The sequence below is a fragment of the Lonchura striata genome, chromosome 3, assembly GCF_050655825.1.
Source record: "Lonchura striata isolate lonStrDom1 chromosome 3, ASM5065582v1, whole genome shotgun sequence".
In the NCBI taxonomy this organism is placed as follows: Eukaryota; Metazoa; Chordata; class Aves; order Passeriformes; family Estrildidae; genus Lonchura; species Lonchura striata.
In genome coordinates, this window is record NC_140705.1 from 22768481 (window position 1) to 22781107 (window position 12627).

At 37.3% G+C, this 12627-nt stretch overlaps 1 protein-coding gene across 3 annotated transcripts in view; it reads right to left on the bottom strand.

Moving 5' to 3' along the window:
* The window catches only part of CSMD1 (CUB and Sushi multiple domains 1), a 1051612-nt gene that overhangs the window by 975245 nt on the left and 63740 nt on the right, over positions 1–12627 (bottom strand). The window contains exon 1 of one of the 3 annotated variants that reach the window (XM_085576363.1): positions 7917–8046. The exons of the other annotated variants lie outside the window; for them this stretch is intronic. The gene's annotated coding sequence lies outside the window, so the exon portion shown is untranslated. Of the gene's footprint in view, positions 1–7916; positions 8047–12627 lie in introns of those variants that run through there. 3 annotated transcript variants of the gene reach the window in all.

The window sequence follows — 12627 nt, forward strand, 5'->3', positions numbered from 1 at the left end:
GCGGGTGTCATATGAGAGAGGGGACTGTTGGCTATGTGCAAAAAATATAAAATATTTCAAAATTCTGATCTAGTGAAGATCTCATTCAATAGAGAACAATTCTATTCTATTGATTCTTGAATAGATTCTATTAATTCTTCTGACAACACCTACACATCTAAATGCATACTCCCATCATTCTGGTTTGTATATTTAATCTTTTGTAACTATTTCATGAAAATATTGTTAAGCATACATTTCTTTTGAAATGAATTCTAAAGAAATTTTTGTACATATAAATTATTACCTAATTAAAGTAGCATGTGAACAATATTACTAAATAAAGCCGATGTTCTGATAACTCAGTAAAAGCTTTTCATTGCAAGAAAGGGAGCAGAAGATTCAGTAGCACATGAGACACTGTCATCCCTCAACAGCTATTATAAACTATAAGTGCTGCTTTTTAAAACTCAGTAAATTTACTGGTTTATCACATGCTATATATATATGGATATATAAAAATAGCCAAAAGTACAAGTCACATTTCATACTAGAATAATTTTTATAGGAATATTCTTATTGCTTCTGAATCCAAAATTTGTGTCTGTATTACTTAGAACTTGCAAATAAACATGAACTAAAGTGTATAATCAATAAATAATAATTGTTTTAATCCTGATTTGGAAACTACTATTTTCAATTTTCAGTTTGGAGCAAAACACAATGGCTGAATTACAAATTTTAAGAATGTGGTCTGTATGTGCAAAATAAATAAAATATTGCACAAAAGTAGCATGAGGCCTTATTTTAAAATAATTTTTGTCTATCCTTAAATATATCACCTAACATAGATAGACTATGGATGCTGCTACAAGATGCTGCTTGCCACTGTAATTTATGTAAATTAGGTCTGTGCAGCCAAAGCTAAAACCAGAGTTGAAGATAGCCAAAATTGTGCAGGAAAATAAAATAATATTTTCAAATATATTAATAGCAAAATCAATGTACAAATAACATTGGTCCATTACAGGTTGAGGACAGTCACCTCACAAACAGGGACATGGACCAGGCAGATGTGCTTAATGCATTCTTTGCCTCTGCTTAAACACAGATGATGCACCAAGGGATCTCAGTGCCCTGAACTGGAGGACCATGTCTACAAGAATGACCAACTCCCAGTCAATCAATCTGCTGGTCCAGCTGGTTCCTTACAGCTCTATGGGGACTGATAGAATTCATCCACGATTGCCCAAAGAGCTGGCTGATGTAATTGCAAAACCTCTCCCAATGATTTTTGAGCAGACTTGGAAATGCACAGAGGTCCCAGCTGACTGAAAGCTGGCAAACAGTGTTAGGATTTTCAAGAGAGGTAAGAAGGACTCTGGCAAATACAGGCCTGTCACTCTCACTTCAATGCCTGGTAAAGTTATGGATAATGTTATTCTGGGGGGTAAGGAAAAACAAACACAGTCACTGGTCATACCCAGCACAGCTTCATGAAAGTCCTGCTTATCAAACCTGGTTTCCTTTTATGACAATTTAACCCACCTTGTGGATCAAGGCAAGCCACTTGATGAGATCTTTTTGGATTTCAGCAAAGCTCTTGATACTCTCTTAGTATCCTTCCAGACAAAATGTCCCACACTCATCTGCATAAACACATCATATGATGTGTGAGCAACTGGCTCATGATTTGGGCACAAAGGGTGACAGTAACTGGGGTGACATCATACTTGTGACCTGTCACTAGTGGGGTCCTAGAGGGCTCCATCTTAGGCCTTGTGCTGTTTCACATCTTTGGAAATGACCTGGAGGCAGGACTAGAAGGGATACTGAGAAAGTTGGCAGATGAATGAGAACTGGGAGGAGCTGTTGCCTCCCTCGAAGGAAGGAAAGCCCTGGAGAGAGTCCAAAAAAACTTAGAGGGCTAGGCAATCACCAGCTGTATGAAAGTGCCAGATTCTGCACCTGGAATGTGCCAACCCTGGATGTATGGATAGACTAGGGAATATGATTCTAGAAAGCAGTGCCACAGAAAGTGACCTGGGGATCCTGGCTGATTGAAAGTTACCGTGTCCTGAGTGGCATCAGACACAGCATGGCCAGCTGGGCAAGGGAGGGGATTGTCCCACTCTGCTCTGCACTGGGGTGGCCTCACCTTGAGTCTTGGGGGCAGTTTTGGGCACTGAAATTAAAAAAGGACTTTCAACTATTAGAGTGTGTCTAAAGGAGGACAACAAAGATGGGGAAGGGCCTTGAGGGGAAGCTGTATGAGAAGCAGCTGAGGTCACTTGGTCTGTTCAATGATCCTTGTAGGTCCCCTGCAAATTGGCATACTCTGTGATTCTGTGATACTGCAGCCCAAAAGATATGGTATTGTCATTACTTGTAACAGGCAAAAAGATTTGCATTAACAGAGGTCTCAGGACACTTCATATTATCTCAGTTTCTCTTCTTTTAGCTTGCTTTAGCGTTAAGACATATGTGTAAGAGAATTATCTGTGACTACTGCCTAATTTGCTTTTAGCTTTAGTATAATCATGTGGTATAATGACTACAAACATTATAAATGTGATACATTCTTAATTAACAATAAGAAGTAGCAGTTATTCTGTGCAGAATTATTTGTGGCCTTGGAATGATGAAGTTGTGCACTGACACATAAGTACAGGCTGATAGCAAAGACCTTAAAGGTACAGGAACAGATTTATTCTGGGAACCAAGTGGGTTTAAACACACAATTAAGCATCAGTTACTGATTACTACAAATGCACCCTGGGAGGTAAAAAAATAAAAATTTTGGGGATAAACCAAAGAACCGTAGGGTAATAACATAATAAAAAACCCCATGGACAAAAGAAAGCCCAAGAATAGATGAAAAAAACTCCATTATCAACATCATAAACCCTCTGGTGAGGAATCTGGGATTTAAAACACTACTAAATAATAGGATGTACTTTGGGCTATTTTTATATACTTATATATAGTGAGTGAGAAAACAGTAAAGTTACTGAGTTTTGAAAAGAAGAACTTAGTTTATAAAAGCCAATGATACAAAATAGCATCTCACAGATAGCTGAACCTTTTGCTTTTCTTTGAAAGAAAAAGCTTTTTATTATTAATCAGACTCTTTAGGTAATAAATAGATCATTTTGAGTATGACTGTTAGCCTGATTGTAACTGGTGTATTAATATCAATGGGACTAATAACCCCAGGTTACAAATAAGAGGCATGTTTACTTAGCCCACTTTAACTTTGCAGAGTAGCACAACACTATTGAACCAATATTTTCTCTCATCATTTATATGTCTAGATTAGATCACAAGACTGTTGCAGAGAGTCCAGCCTCACCAGAGAAATGTAAATGTCTTTTCTGACACCATGAAAATTTCAGGTTCAGTCACCTGAATGTGTTAAAAGCTGAAGTATAGTTTTCCCTTTATTCCTTTTGTGAGTACTTGGTTTAAAACACAAAAGGGGAAAGAAAAATATCCATTAAAACAGTTTTCTGCAATTAAATATTAATTTTCATATATCCTAGAAACTGGTCTACCAACTGGATATCCCATAGCTAGTATGGAATTTCACAAAGGTTCTTCAAACTTAGAATATACTTCAGATTATTGTTATTGAATTAGATTTTCATTTACAGATTTGCTGGATCTGAGATCTCAGTTAGTAAAATTATTTAAAAGAAGGATCCAAATTCTTTTCTATGTATGTTTATAAGAAGGAATCCTGAGAGGCTCACATGGTGTTAAACCTAAACCATATTTATTCTGCTAACATCTTGCATTGGATAAATTTGATTTTCTGATCTCTGAATCTTTCAAATCTATAGCCATCTGAAAGATCAACATGGAAAAGTTTTATGCTTAAAAGAGAGCAATTATATGCAAAACTGAGAAAAGTAAAAGGACAGTTTGAGTAATTTCATTATGTGTTAAGCATTTTTCTTTTTGAGTTTTATTAGTTTATAAATAGGTCAACATGTTCTAGAAGCAGATGAAGAATTCTGGAAGAATGTAGGCAGAATTCATACAGAGTCAATTTTTAAGAGGAGGATAAAAATAATATTGCACCTGATTAAAAGCATATTCAGACTCACAGGACAATCTCATTATCAAAACTGTTCTAGAAAGGACAGAGGAAAATATATACTTCCACATTGAAAAGATTTGATAAAGGAGAGAAGACAAATTCTAGAATTAGACATGAAAACAGAAATCAGAGGACTTAGATATTTTCTATCTTCTACTGGAGGCTCATGGCAAAAGTCAATCCTAAGAGTTTTGCCAGACTCCTAATTTGTTGCTAGTTTATCTTCAGCATTAGCAAGAGAAATAGTTGTGGGGCACATTTACTACAGATATTTTGGTACCATTGTTCCTCTCTAGCAAAAGGCACAATGCACTAGCTCGGGGGAATGCTGTGGAGAATTTATGTGTTTCAGAGGTACAAAACCATCTTTCACCAGGGTACTTCACGTAGATGTAACACCTGCTAGCATTTGCTTGCTCTGAAATGTAAATCATCTTAGGCTACATCAAAATAATTGAATGTGAGTGCTGTATATACAACCCTAGCTCTAGTTTCAGAGTTGTTCAGAGAAAGGATCTGGTCCAAATAAAAAGTTCCAAGTTGAGGGTGTAAGTTAATTCTGCCATACATTTCAAACTAAATAGCAAAGCCTTTGGTTTCAAGCCCAAAAAGTATTCCTGAATTCTGCAATTTAACAGATAGCCTTACTACAGCAGATTTTTCTGTCTGAAAGAATGCAGAAAAACCTTCCCTTGCAGAAAACTGCAAAAGATTTTCAAATTTGTTTGGCAGGCATTCTCTTAGTAACCTGTAGTAAGAACAAGAAGAAAATCCAGAGTTCTTACTTCATAAAGTAAAGTTTGCCAGGGTTTCTCCCTTGTGCCTATCAAGTTTATGAACTTGAAATTGTAGGCTGGTGCAAGAAAACATGGTGACAGCATTGATGTTTTGCATTTATTTGAAAATGTTCAGGGCAGTGTACAGGCAGAGTTCCTCAATATAAGAAGACCTTCATTTTTCATGTAACACCAACACTTAGAAGGAGAAATGAAAGAGTGGTTGGTGCTTCAGGGCAAGTCTACTGAGTCAACATTGTAAATTTTGCAAGGATCCCTTTTAAAGATATTCAGAAGTTAGAATACCAATAAGGAAATAAAAGCTTACTCAATGTGATCAGTAAACTCAAAAAAAATACTGAACAGGGACAGCTCCATGGTCTGTGAAGTATTAAAGAAACAAACTAGAATTTTTTCCTAGCTAAAAATCACCAAAATCTCAATTGCTGTTCCACTTAGAACTGCCAATGGGTAAGGCACTTCTTAGCTGCAGCTGCTTCTTCCTATTGTATTATTTAACAGGGTATTTGATCTTCACTTTTCTCAAGCATTCCCCACTGAATTTGTCACACCCAGATCAGACATTAAAATGAACCATACGGCCTATATTAAAATTAAAGTACAGCAACCAGCTAAATCATCGAACACTGAAAATTATACCTGGCATAAACCTTCAATCTACTCACAAAGAATTCAGTTGAACAACTTATCTTTACAGCAGACCAGAGAAATGGCATGACTACTATTACATCGTTTTTCCAAGGAGTTATTAAGACATTGCGTAAGACATTTTCATATGTGCCTTAAAGTCTGATAATAATCTAGTTTAAAATCTTCAAGGACACAGTCATGTCTGCAGCAGTTGAATGTAAGGCAAAATTTGGGGAAGATTTATTTCAATTTTTTTTTTCCACAGATAAAACCCACAGCCTCTGTGATGTGAAATTATTTCTATTTCCTTGGCTACCTGCACTGTAGCCAAGCTTAGACTTTTTGTTATTCAGACAACATATTAGGAGTCACCTAATCAGTTTATCTTGGAAGGTAAAAGCAAATGTCATATTCTCTCTTTCTCATCTCTCTCTCTCCTTTACAATTCTTTACATGCAATGTAACCATTTCTAAGGTACAGTTTGGTAAGGAGCCTTTCCATTAGGTAATTCTGAGTGTTATTACATTTGGCATTATGCAGGACTAATAGAGTAGTATCTAGCCCACAAAAATACCATGTAATGCAGACTGGAGTCATAATAAGTCAGCATATAAAGAATATCAATTTTATAGCTATGACTTGCATTCCATCCTCCCTCTCCCCCTTATAAGCCTAGCTTCCTTTTCTGAGGAATGATTGCTGAAATTACTTTGAGAAGGGCTGTGCAAATGTACTTGTCATTTCAATGTTTTATCAGAGAAAAAAAAAAAAAAAACATGGAAATGTTTGCAAAAAAAATGTTCAGTGATCTATTTACATCCCTCCCCCCCATGAATTATGATACATTTAAAAAGAAAGCACAAATATCTTCCCATCATCTTTCCCAAGTAAACAAGTAGGATGTTGCAAGACACTGCTGAAGAAGCAAGTAGAAAGCTGAAATAAGTCTACCCCAAAAGCAGGGCAGACTATAAAACCTCCTAGGCTTTTTTAAAAAAGGTCAAGAATCCTTTGAAAAGATCATAAGTCACAGACTGAAGATTTGTTCTGCCCTTTATTATAATTTTTTATATTAACAAAGCAGATTCTTAGCTCAGTGTTATCTCTTGTACATCCTACTTTACCACATTTTATAAACACACTTTTCCACTGAGAAGAATATTAATAAACCTTTTTCAGATGTGGCCCTAACTTGTAAGTTGCACTGAACTGTGCATTTAGATAGTGTATATAATTATTAGGCATTATAGAATTGGTATCTATGTAGAACTGTATCCAGTCATAACCTTATTAGAGTCTGACAGCAATTTGTTCTACCAATGTCAAGTCACATTTTAGTTCAGGATAACAGCTACTATATTACAGGTGATGCAGAAAGTACTGCATCCTAGAATTCTAATGTTTCATGCATTAAGGTTTTAAAACATATTATACCTGTGTTCAGTATTGTCTGTTTGCTTCTGCGAGTACTGACACACCCAATTTCAAGGAAAGCACACAAAATTTATCTTATTTCAATGTGTCATTTTTTGTAAAGCAGCTGCTGCTGTAGATTATCAGTACTCCTGTTTTCACTAAACACTGTCAATTCTAAATAATTTAATTGTATATTGTAGCATCAGAAAGCTACAAAGCTTCAGGAGATAATTAACTTCATGAGGAAGCTTCTTTTCATTTTATCCTTCAGTGCCCATATAAAGATTGATTTTACAGGTGATAAATGTTTTTAAAGGTAAAATAATATAAGGAAATCTCTTACCAAGCTAGTTTTTTGCACATTTCATCCCAAACTTTATTGCCTAGGATGAGTAAATGCTCCAGACATGGCATCAAGTTTGGAGATGATGAAAAGAGAAACAAAACCAAAAGGGCACCCAATTAACGCAGAATGGTTTGTTTTAAATATTTTTTTCTGTAGTTTTGCCACTGTACAGCAACTGGGATCACTCGTTTTGAAGGAATTCTTGCAATTTTACATCTAACCCATAAACAAGTGAATGCTATTAATGTAAGCTGTTTCATACACTTGTGCTGTATAATTTAATCAGTAAGATTTTAGGCAGACATTTTGTTATTTTCCCACAGCTGGCTAATTAGAATACAAACTACTCCTCACTCGGCTGGGAGGCCTTGCCTTTACATATTCTTTAAATTAATCTGAAGACATAAGGCTTTCAGTCATGCCCAGACACACAATCAGCGACATACAAGCTGACAGTGCTCTTTCAAACAAGTCTGCTCTGAAGCAGAACCGTTTTGTGCTATTGCCTGCATCTTCTCTTCTCCCCAACTGAGAAAGACGGCCTTGCCCTGCTGATTCGTGCGACCTTCTATCGCTACAGAAACGGTATTTGGGAAACGACTGACGTTTTATCTCTCACCCGCTACCACGCTCAAGTTCACCCACCTCGACTTTCAGTGTTCCTACCCCAAAGATCGCAACAAGTAAGGAAGCAAACACGGAAACCGCCGAGTGCTCAATCCTTGCTTTGCAGCTTCTACCGGGAGCGGCACCTTCACTTCTCATCTAGCACCACCTGCTGCCCACGGCGGGCAGGGCCCGGCGCCGCTGCCCAGCCCCGGCTGGAGGAGCGCGGGGAGCCGCGGAGCTGGGCACGGGCCCGGGCCCGGACCGTCACCGAGCTGGGCACAGGCCCGGGCCCGGACCGTCACCGAGCTGGGCACGGGCCCGGGCCCGGACCGCCACCGAGCTGGGCACGGGCCCGGGCCCGGACCGTCACCGAGCTGGGCACGGGCCCGGGCCCGGACCGTCACCGAGCTGGGCACGGGCCCGGGCCAGGACCGTCACCGAGCTGGGCACGGGCCCTTCCCGCACCGAGATGGGCACGGGCCCTTCCCCGCACCGAGCCCGTCACCGCCTCAACACCTGTTTGAACTTTGCACGGTGATCCAGAGGCATCCATATTCCAAACACTATGCTCCGTTAGAGTTACTAGGACAAAGCACCTCTTTTCCCAGCAGATTTCTCTGCTCGTTCTTAAAGTTGCTGTCACCTTTGGGTAAGGACTTCTACTTGAATAATACGGTATGAGCTGCAGGAATGACATCCAAAGATGGTGGAATATGTACTATGCATTTTCACACAAAGTAGAAAATAATAGACTTAGAAATGAAAATGTAGACAGTTAATTCAGTTTGAGCTGATGGCAAGTGAGGAGACACTAATTACTCACTACCAAAGTACTACAGGTGGGTAACAGCACAGATGTCACTAAACACAGGGAAGATTGTTCCCAGAATAAAAAAAGTTACGCATCAGCCATGACTAAGGTATGGATTTACCTCCTAAGAAATTACAGAATCACTATATTTTGATCATGTTAGTTACAGCTGTGCTAAATGCAATTAGCTAAAAACAGCATTTACTATAAAGAACAAAAAATTGTTATTTAGAGAATCAATGCCGGGAGGTCATTGCTACCTTGGAGTACTGGGATCCTGATGTCTACAACAGTGATTAAAATTCTGCAGAGAAAGCATTATCAAATTAAAAAGATACATACTGTGTAATAAAGCTTCCTCTAAGTGCCTTGTCATCTTCATCACAACAGCTACACAAATTATTATATGTACACACTACATATTCTTTATTCTTAAACACATTATGACGTTACATATAAATCCTGAAGTTTTTAGTGAGTTCTAAGTAAATGAAGATAATAGACCATGTCAGTTTATTTCCTCAGATGCTGCTAAGTATTTAGTGAAAAAGTATTCAATACTAAGCCAAGCAAATGTCTTTTGTTTGAAGTGTGTTGACATTTAGACAGTGAGAGACAACCATTGCAATTCTCTCTTGGTGAGTTACAGTGCTGGTTTACACTTGCAATCCCATCTCCAGTTTTTTGAGAAATCTTTACTCACATCTAATTGATTCAAGCACTAAAACTCAGGAATAGAGAGCCCTATACCAGAGAGACTTCATAAAACCTGAAAACTATAAGGCCTCAGAACAACTAGTTAAACTAGCCAAAAAAATTCATTTCAGTTGAATGTGCAATATGGCGTGACATATTTTGCTTCCAAATTTCTCTGTATACTTTTAACATGGAAAACTCCAAAATTAAAAAGAAATTTTAGTCATAAAAATAATTCTTCTGAAAAATAAAAAGGATTACAGGCAATCTGAAAAAATCACATTTTTAAAATTAATCTCTAGCAGCCTACTTCTAAAAATTAGCTCCAAGTTTTTTCCTGTTACTGGTAATAACATAAATCTTTAAATAACTTGCAAAATTATTAAAATCATGGTCTGCTGACACCAGCATATTAATGCAGACAGAACATATCTTAACAAAATACAAAACTGAGATGGCAGTTGACAAGCCAAAGTTAATGAAAAAGATATGTAATTATATTAATATACAAAGCAATTATGATCCTTGTATGAAACATTCAACATCTAAAAATGAAGGAAATGCCTAATATATATGTTCAATATGAAAATGTTACTGCCATTAAACTAGGATTTTATTTAAATAATGAAACCATTTACATTGCTGAAGTATTAAGTATGCTATCTCAACTGAATATATTAAGCAACATTAAGAATTACTCTGAGTATCAAATAATAAATCAATACAGAAGGTTAGATAAGCTGAACAATGACTTAATATCTACAACTGAATCTCTGATTATGAGTTGAACTTAGAAGGTATCTGATGAAAAGGTCTAAATGAAAATATATAGTCACAATTTTTGGATTTTATTGGGATACTCAATGGTAAGCCATAGTATTCTATTGATTCTTTAGCAAACAGTAGTGAAATCATGAAAGAGAGGTACAACAATGGTGTAAATGCACAAGAGAAAAGCTTCTAAATGCATATGAATGAACAATTAAGAGCACCTTCCATGAAAATGTGTACAGGGAAGTACTTCTTTTTGTTTTCATTTCCACAAAAATGGTTTCTTTCCTGTAGTTAGTTTTAAGAGTTAAAGCACAAGGAATGCAAAACTACATGACCCACAATTTCTTTCAGTCTTTATAGAGTTATTTACTGGTCTTGGCTGAACTTAAGTCCATCTGCCATCATGAATCTGGATCAACTTAATATCTTCAGGTAACTTGGGGGCAAAAAAAGCTTCTGAATTCTTAATCAAGTTTTATCAGTATTCATATATGAAATCTAGATTTACTAGAGAGAAAAGAGAGGAAAGAAACAAATGGGAAATCATAAAGTAAGGGGAAAAAAGGTGAGGTGTGGATGAATATAATTTTAATTTCATAGACAGAATAATTGGAATTGCTATTTCTTTATGAATCAGAAAGTAATAATACTGGCTATTAAGGAGGGATATACTCATGACCAAGAGAAATTGGTAATAATGCATCCCTATTTACATGTTAAATATGGTTAGATATGGAAGAACAAGAGCAGATGTAATTTCATAGTAGGATTCAATATTCTCTAATTAGTGATCTATTTTCTTAGTTTACTTAGTCATACTTATTATGAAAAAACATTGTATGATTTCTCCTGTCATGAGCTGAGATAAATTCTCTTCAGAGAGGTAGATTAGATTCAACCACATTCATCAGAATAGTTCACTAGAAGCCAGACTGGCCTATCACAAAAAAATACTATTTTTTCTATAGTTCTGCTATAGAGACAGAATTTATTAGTGGGATGTGTATCCACTGAAAGCCATAATGTATTTAGAAATGAAGAGGCCTTTACAGTGTGTCTGAGTACATTCAGTTTTGCCTTGTAATCACCTGCAAGTTTCCTCTCTCAACCTGCTTTGGAGATGAACATGCTGCGTTGCCTCCTTGTGCTCTTGGCACAAGAAAGGGTAGGTCTGGGTCATCGAGAGCAAAGAGTGCAGTCCACTTTACTGCTGTAGTGGGTCCTTTACTGGAAAGCTGCCTGCAGGAAAGCCTCATTCGGGATCCTGACTAAGGCTGAAGTTTCTATACCGTAGCTCTGCAACACCGTCTCTCCACATTCCCTGCACTATGTATCCAGATTCTAACCATTAGAAAGCACATTTGTGAAGGCCCTCTATCCTTCCCTTATTTCAAGGTAAGTGAAATTCATGGAAAGATGTAGTCTCAGATGGAAATAGCAAGTGGGTGAACTACATTAGCTTTCTGAAGTGTAAAATGGTGGGGCTCACTCTGTTTCCAAAAAAAAACCTAGCACATGCTAAAACCATTGTCAGTTTGCTTGAAACTTTGTACACATCCTCTAAATATCAGCTGCTTTTAATACTAATACAGTGCTCTACTTCAGGATGGAATCTACTGGCTTACTGTCTGTGTAAGCAGAGGTGATCCACCTTTTAGCTATGATCCACCACTTGAAAGATCCCCCCACCCAGACTTTTTGATTTATTCCAGCATCATTCAGAACTCTCTGTACTGCTAGATTTGACTACCTCCGCGTACTGCAGCTTCTCATACTTCACAGCTGCCTTTGAATGTCATCCGTTAATTTCTCCCCTCATCCTCTGCAGAACTCTTCCTACTGCTGTTAATCAGGCCATTTTGTTTTCTAATTTTAAATCTGTTATAAAACCTTCTCTCTCCACCCCCAGTGCATATGGGCAGGTTTTCTTTTACTGCAGAGCTCACAGATACCAAAGTTAGACATTATTTATCACTAACACTGTCTAATTTATCCACCATTACTTGCTTAGTGAAGTTTATCTAGAAAAGAAAACAAACCTGTGCTTTCCCTCCTTCACTACTTAAAGCTGTTTGTAAGGAATAAAAATGCTTCATTAAGGCATAAAGGAAATTAATGTCAGAACTCAAAAGGAAACTTGAACATCCAGGGCAAGTAGCAGATCTGTAGGTCTGCACAGGGTTCTTAGCATCACAAATGCAGTTCACAGTGTTAAACTTGTCCTAATTCTTGACCTAGTGTGTGCTGCCACAAGTAACCTGTAAAAACCACATCTGCTGTACTGTAGTGCTTGCCAAGTCACAGTGTTAAACATCTTCTTAAAGGTAGCTGTCTGTGGTCTTTGGAGAACCAACAACAGTCAAGCTTTGGCAGATTTTCAGGTACACTTTTACACTTGCAGTGTCCATTTTAATAGTCACATGTAAGTGTCAATAATTTTTGGTGGTCCAGCCTGAAGTCACTTAT